Source organism: Hydractinia symbiolongicarpus, chromosome 6, assembly GCF_029227915.1.
Source record: "Hydractinia symbiolongicarpus strain clone_291-10 chromosome 6, HSymV2.1, whole genome shotgun sequence".
Taxonomy (NCBI): Eukaryota; Metazoa; Cnidaria; class Hydrozoa; order Anthoathecata; family Hydractiniidae; genus Hydractinia; species Hydractinia symbiolongicarpus.
Genome location: NC_079880.1, coordinates 14,380,221 through 14,387,367, shown reverse-complemented (window position 1 = coordinate 14,387,367; position 7,147 = coordinate 14,380,221). Strand labels below are relative to the sequence as shown.

Sequence of the window (7,147 nt, the reverse complement as noted above, 5' to 3'; positions counted from 1 at the left end):
ATAATTTGCGAATTAAAGTGGCATGTCTTCACTCGGTACACTTTATAAACTCGACCCCTGTGCTCTTTTTTAGAAGGCGTGTATCTCGATATCAAACAGAAAAAGCCCTGGTGCCCAAGCTGGGCGCTATTTCTAACTCCCTAGCAACAACCTTTGTCTCTTAGATATCGCATTCGTCAATACTTTGCTAGTCATAATCTACTAAAGATGCAACCTCGTCCTCAGGACTCTTCTATGTCTAATCCCGTCAGAATACCATGCGTATAAGAACTCTGGGGTGGAGATTGCTAAAGGTATTTCTCATAGCTCTTTAAAACGCAAATGTGTCCTACAAGAATGGAAATTTTTGCCTCTCTGAGCACCGACACGGGAGTAGTCGTGTGTTCGAATCTCATCTTGGTAACTATTTTATTTTTTTTTTATTTTTACTATCTCGCCCGCGAGGACGTGTTTACAGACTGACCTAACGAAAATTGAAATTTCGAGAAATTTTCTATCAATATTATTGCCTATCCGAATAGCAAAATATGTCGTGTCTAACTTCAGCTTTTTATACACTTTTTTGGCGAGGTTGTTTGCGTATATCATACGTCTTGTTTTTTTAAATTTGCTTTGTATTTACAAACTTTATTTGGGAAACTGACTGAACAGACATCACTTTTAGATTACAAATATTTTATTTTTCATATTTTCTGGTAACTATACAAATTAAAAAAAAAACTTAGTAAAAGATTTTTCTAGGAAACAGTTGGCCGTTCGCTTGGTTTCTTATAAAATAAAGAAAAACTTGTTATTCGCGGCAATCTCATCTGTTGTTAGCTACTGCGAACGAAAACTGAAGACGAACGCCTCTGTTCAAGGTTCCAGGCGCTCAATCGAGTAAAAACAGCCCAAAACCCCTTAACTCCTGTAGATAGTAGCCTAGTTAACTAAGCTTTCTTCTCTCAAAAATTGGGTCTCCTGGCTCTATGTAGGTAGGTTTGTTGATAACTTTCTACTCAAGTCTCATCAATGTTAATATTACAGCCTGTGACATGTGTTGATTTTCTAAATGCATAAAAATACTACGCGATATGTCGGACTTCATACAAGATTGACCTAGAGTTCACAAACATTTTTCTTTTCGAAAAAATAATTGAATTTTCTTTCGTGGTGTAAAATGAAGCTATTTTAAAAAGTAAGTTTATAATAAAAAGGAAATCATAACATTGTAAGTCAGCCTTCGTAGCTCAGGGGTTAGAGCACTGGTCTTGTAAACCAGGGGTCGAGAGTTCAAATCTCTCCGAGGGCTTTTTAAATTTTTTTAAGTTGTAATTTATTTAACATTTTTTTAAGTAATTGTCGCACAAAAAATTGTCTGGTGGAATAATTGGTTAAAAGCAATTAATTTGAGGCGCTGAGAAACGTGTTTGACAAGGGGGATGGGGTGGGGGTTATATGGTGTGTTTTTTGCAAAAGAATATGTTGCTTCCATCTTATTATTTGCTGTCAAACTGAACCTATGTAGCAGTGGCGTATTTTCTGCTTTGCCACAAAATATCGGATAAATAAACTGGGATATAAGACCCGTTAAGAAAGATCGGATTAAATTTCGTTTACCAAGTCAATTGAATGAAATGAGTAGTTTTCATAGGACTGCTAAGCTTGATAGCATTTTGATAGCATTTTATCTTGAGTTTTTTAGAGAAAAAATGGTTGGAATAAGATGGCCGCGGTAAAAAGAAGAAGAAATCTTTTGCTACGAAATTATAATAACAGGGAAACAACAACTAAAAAATGATTAAAATGGTAAGGTTAAACATTTTAAAAATCGAGCATCAAAACATAAGGCCTTATGTTTTGATGCTCGATTTTTTATTAATGTTGTTATGCAGCGGAATGGTTATATTATACAACAAAATGGTTGATTGAGCCCCCATTCTGAATTAATCGCCCCCTTTCTTCATACAGTCCCTGTGCGGCACCCAATCGGATTAATTCACACAATCCGCAAGTACGTGTGTTTGGTATAGCCTATCTTCGTCTCCGGATAAAAGATGAACACATTGGTGAATCTTTTACGCGGAGCCAGCTGTTATGCGTTCATACGTGAAGTTCTTTGCATATTTTTTTCCTTGAACTAACTTTCCAAAACTTTTTTATGTGCATTCACTAGCTAAGTATCGTTTACTGCCAGGCCAGGTTTTGTTCGAAAATCGACAAAAAGCTTAAGAAAGTTTTCGGTAGAGCTCTAACCAGCTAGCAAATAAATATTGTTCACATATATTTTGTTAGCTAAGCGAGTGAAGTGTTTTTGCATTTTTTTATTAGTAGCTAGCTAGCCTAGCTAGTGTTTGTGAACTTTACCACTAGCCTACTTGCTCTGCTGTAGCTAGCTATACCACGACAATCTCGTTCCCAAGGCAATTTTTCGCTTTTTTGATACACGAGGAGACGGCGCGAAGAAATGATATCCGAGATTGTCAGAAAGAGAAAAATGGGCCTGGGGACGAGGCCGATACCACGGCGCGATATATTGATTTTACAATTATTTAAAGGAAGGATACTCAATATTGACATAAGATTGTATAAAAGTTCAAGACCTAACTTGGTTATTATAATTGCTTCAAGTTGTGGGGTACACTCATCATGAAAAGTTGGCAGTCAAAAGAGAAAGAAACCTTATTTTGGTAGCTAGTTACATCACAAGTTTTAATATTGTCTTAAAAATATCACAGTGTTGATCAAAGAGGCATTGCTAGCATGTCATTCAAGATTTATATAGATAGTAGTACAGTCAAAATAATGTAGCTCATTAAACACAGTAAAGAAAACAATGGGTTTTTTTCTAAAGTAATAGTTTCATGCTCATTAAACAGATACCTAGCTAGCTATAATATTAAAAAACAATTCCAAAATTTCTTATTTTGTGTTTGCTAGAAACTTTATTTAACTAATCAGGGCGGAGTTCCCTACATTTTTTATAAACCAAATTAAAAATTGTCAAAAAGCTGGCTGTATCTGTCTCGTTGTAGTTTTTGTTAGCTAGAGGTCACACTGGGCCACTCATATATATCGTAGCCTTATTCATACAGTAATCAGATATATAGGTTGGTAAGTGCCCAGATGCTAAAAATAGGATCATAAAAACTCATTTCTAATATCATTCAACTTAACAGTGCAGTTAAAATTGCTACGCTTGCATTGGAATAATTTTAATCTGTAAAGTACAAAGTTTCGACCGCTGCGAAATATAAAATAAAATAACGTACTGTGGTTAAAATAAACACATTTAATGGAAAACAACTTTTTAAACAAATTTAGTGACTTTAACTTTTTTCGTCAAATATTTTTGGTTGCCACATTTTTCTTATGTCAATGTACCAAAATTACTATAGCTATCACAAAATTGTAAAAGTGGACCTTGCCTAAATTTATTCTTGCATTTTACCAAAATTAAGAACACAGTAATATAGTGTAACATGCTATTATATATATATCCCTTCCTAGCTAGCTATGTAATATTTATATACAATAATTTCTAACGAAAAGTTAAAGCCAGTCATTATATCATTGAAGTGTGTATTTTATTTTCAGTCGATTTCATCTATGCTCTTTTTTATATAACTAGTTAGCTATACTTTGCAAATAAATCCTTTATCAAATTCTTTTCCACGTTAATCCATGTCAAACTTGCAGATCCATATATAGCTAGCTAGCTATAGCTTACTGTAAAAAACTTCCTTTAAGTTTTTCTATAGCTAGCTGTAATTTTTATTTCTTCTTGCCAAAGTGCACTGATAATGATAGAATAGTGTTTCGTTTTAACCATTACTTTATTCCCCACAACACAAAATGTATGGTATATGTAGCTTGCAACTTCAGAAATCTAACCCCTAAAACCAACATCAACAATATGTCTTCTCTTGCGTCTCTTTAAAAGTCAGTAAATTAAGTTTTCTCCGATTCCAACATCTTACCCATGCTAATATACCACAAAAAGGGTTAGCAACACCATTTAAACGTGTTAATAAAAAAGCAAAACGTCAGTTAAAGTAAAAAATTATTTGAAGAACCATAAGGCAGGATTTTGCATTTCTGCCTCTTTTCGCGGCACTAACCAGAATAGTTGTGAAAAACTGACCATGAAAATTATTTGGGCTATCGAGACAAATGAAAACATGCCAAAAATTTGTCCCTACAAAGCGCTTCGCTAGCGCCCAGACTTGCGCGATATGAAACTCCGTAATACACAACAAGTTAGCGAAGATTATGTTTTATTTTTAAGTTACCTTCAACCGTCTTTTTTACTTATATTAGTGGAACAACAATAACAATACCACACATTTTTATAATTTTCTACCCTAAATACAGAGTCCAGTATCCGTTCACACATTCTGTGAAACCATCCTCCACGGTTACTACATTCAGCCATTTGCTTGTCTGAAACATAGCTCTTTGCGGCTCTCCATGGCATTCGGCAACTGCAGTAGAGGTCGATGGATATTTCCCTGGGCGCATTAAGAAAACTTGGTGATTTGATTTGCAGCTAAACATTGCAGCATATGGTTTCTCATTTTGATGTTTCAAAAGTGATGTCTGTAGGAAGTTTTTTGGTCGCGACAGTGTCATATGCAAACGCTACTGCGAAAACCCCACAGTCAACCTCATTCTTTTGTTGCTGAACGGGAATTACTTTAACTTTGAGTTGATCCTCACAACAATTAATAATTGCTCATATTTGGGTTTTGGTGTGATCAGCAACCTTTCCACGATACATGCTGACCATCATATGAACCTCACCTAGTTTGCATCCATATGTTGAAATAGCAATCCAGTGAAGGTTTCCATCGTGCAATACCTGTACAAATGGCATGCTACGATATTTGCGGAAATTAAGCGTGTCTTGGAGTCCACACACATTTGGGAACTTTTGTTTAATCATATTTTGAAACACGTTATCATTAAGCATTCTTTATCCAAAAACATCCTTCAAGTCATTATGTGAGAGAACAGTTCTTGCAAAAGGTGCAACATCATTTTCAAGATTCTTTTCATTAGTGGCGTTATCATCTTCATCATCACTCACTACAATTACTGCTGCATGAAACGAAGGTTCATCATAGCTGTTGTTGTCATATATTGCCTGCTCAACTTCAATTTTTTCGTTTTTCTAACATTTTCAACTGAGATTTTGAGTTGAGATGCTTTTATTGATTCTTCTTTTTTATACCAACTCGCTTCAACAATAGGTTTTTGTTTTTTAATTTCGGAAGTGACATATATTTATATGAAGTTTTCTTATCTGGTTTCACATCTAACTTTTGCTGTTTTTTTGGCAGCAAGGGAACACCACTTTCTTTTGGAACATCGTACTTCATTTTCTTACAATTTCTGTAAGTTCTGCATGAATTGATGCAGTAAGTGTGCTGTTGTTTTCTGTTAAAAACTAAGACTACGAATCTCATTTAATAAACTTCTTAAAGAAATTTTAACGTTCCCCAAATCATTTTCATTCTTTGTTAATTCTTTCTTGTTAATCAGAAGAAATTCTGAATCAAGGTTTAAGAACGGAGAATTTCTGTACAAGTTGGACATAGACTCCCATCCCCAACACGGAAATTTCTCAAAAACAGCAAAAAAATGTTTACAAGGATACGCAGATGATTTCCAATCGGGGCATGAACAACTTGGCAAATGTTTGTCATCATCAAAATTTACTTCATAAGTGCGTTCATCTCTACCATCCTTGTAATATTTTATAGAAAATTTGCCATTCTCTATGATTTTTGTTGAGTCCAACTGTTCACCCAAAGATTTTTTCAATAAACTGCAACGAAGAAAACAACTCCATATAAAAACAGAAGTATTTTTATCATACCAGATAATGGCGATATTGTAGGAATATCTTCTTCATTCATATTGTATACGTATTTATTTTAAAAAAGAACCGAATAACGTGATAATCTTTAAATTTTTAAGCTACTTGATCGCTCTTCTTTATAATGTTAACTGAGAGCACATGTTGCATCTACCATTTACTACAACTTTCCTGCGTGTTGTTTCAGTTACGTAATCACATTTTGTCATTACGTAATTTTTATCGGGAAACAAGTGTACTTTTGGCTAGTGTTATTTATTGCTACTCTATAACCACTAGCCTACTTGCTCCGCTGTATGTAGCTAGCTAGCTATACTAGGCTAGCTAGCTGCTACAGCAGGAGCTATCTAGTTATAAGCGTATAGCTAGCTAGCTACATACTGCTTCTAATTAGCAGAGTTAGCTAGCTAGCTATCATAGGCTAATTAGCAGAATAATCTAGCCTAATTGGGATGACGAATGCCTAATTAAGCTAACAAATTTCAAAATATGGAATCCTATTTTTGCGAATCATTTGTTTTTCACCATTTTTAAAGCATACGTGGCTTGAATCACCTATAGAAAATCGCTTAAATAAGTAAAAAAGAACCAATCTTTCCCATGCTTTTTCTAAATTATGTACATAGCCTTATATTTAGGAAGGTAAAATGATAGATTTAGTGCTTGTGTATCAAAAGGGGATGAACTGAGATCTTAAAATAATGTTATATATAGCCTCGTCTTACACTTAAATTAGAGAATTAGCATAATCTGCTTAGTTAGCAGTTTCCTTGCTGCATATAAAAAGGTGTGTGTTGGCGACATTACAACAAAGTCCCAGATCCTCCATTGCCATTTTTCTTGCTGTCGTTGCATGGCAAACATTTTAAAATTATTTTCGCATACTGCAATATTTTTTCCTAAGAGTTTATTTAGCTAACTAGCTGCTTCATAGCTTTTAGTGAAGTGTTTTTTTGGTTGCCACAATTAAATCTGTTATGTTGCATTAAGTGTATTACGTTCCCCCGTACCAAGAATGTTTACAAAACCTTGTTTTTCATAGAAGTAGAAATAGAGACAGATAGAACTTATCTCAGTGCGCAGTAAAAATATATTCAAATTACTATTGTTTGGGCAACCCTTTGATATCGATGCGTGATGTGCAGTTCACTGGATTTTTACAAAAAAACATTAGGTAATCCTTTAGCAGAATATTTGTTTATATATATACAAGAAGAAAAATGTTGCGATGGTATTGATCGTCTTTTGATACATTTAGAAATATGATGTAAAGTTGAAATAACACCA

The 7,147-nt window shown here is 34.3% G+C and overlaps 1 non-coding gene across 1 annotated transcript; it reads left to right on the top strand.

Moving 5' to 3' along the window:
* The first annotated feature begins 1,218 nt into the window (after positions 1-1,218).
* Positions 1,219-1,291, top strand: Trnat-ugu (transfer RNA threonine (anticodon UGU)). Its single transcript has one exon. It is a non-coding gene; the product is annotated as a tRNA-Thr (tRNA).
* The last annotated feature ends 5,856 nt before the right edge of the window (positions 1,292-7,147 follow it).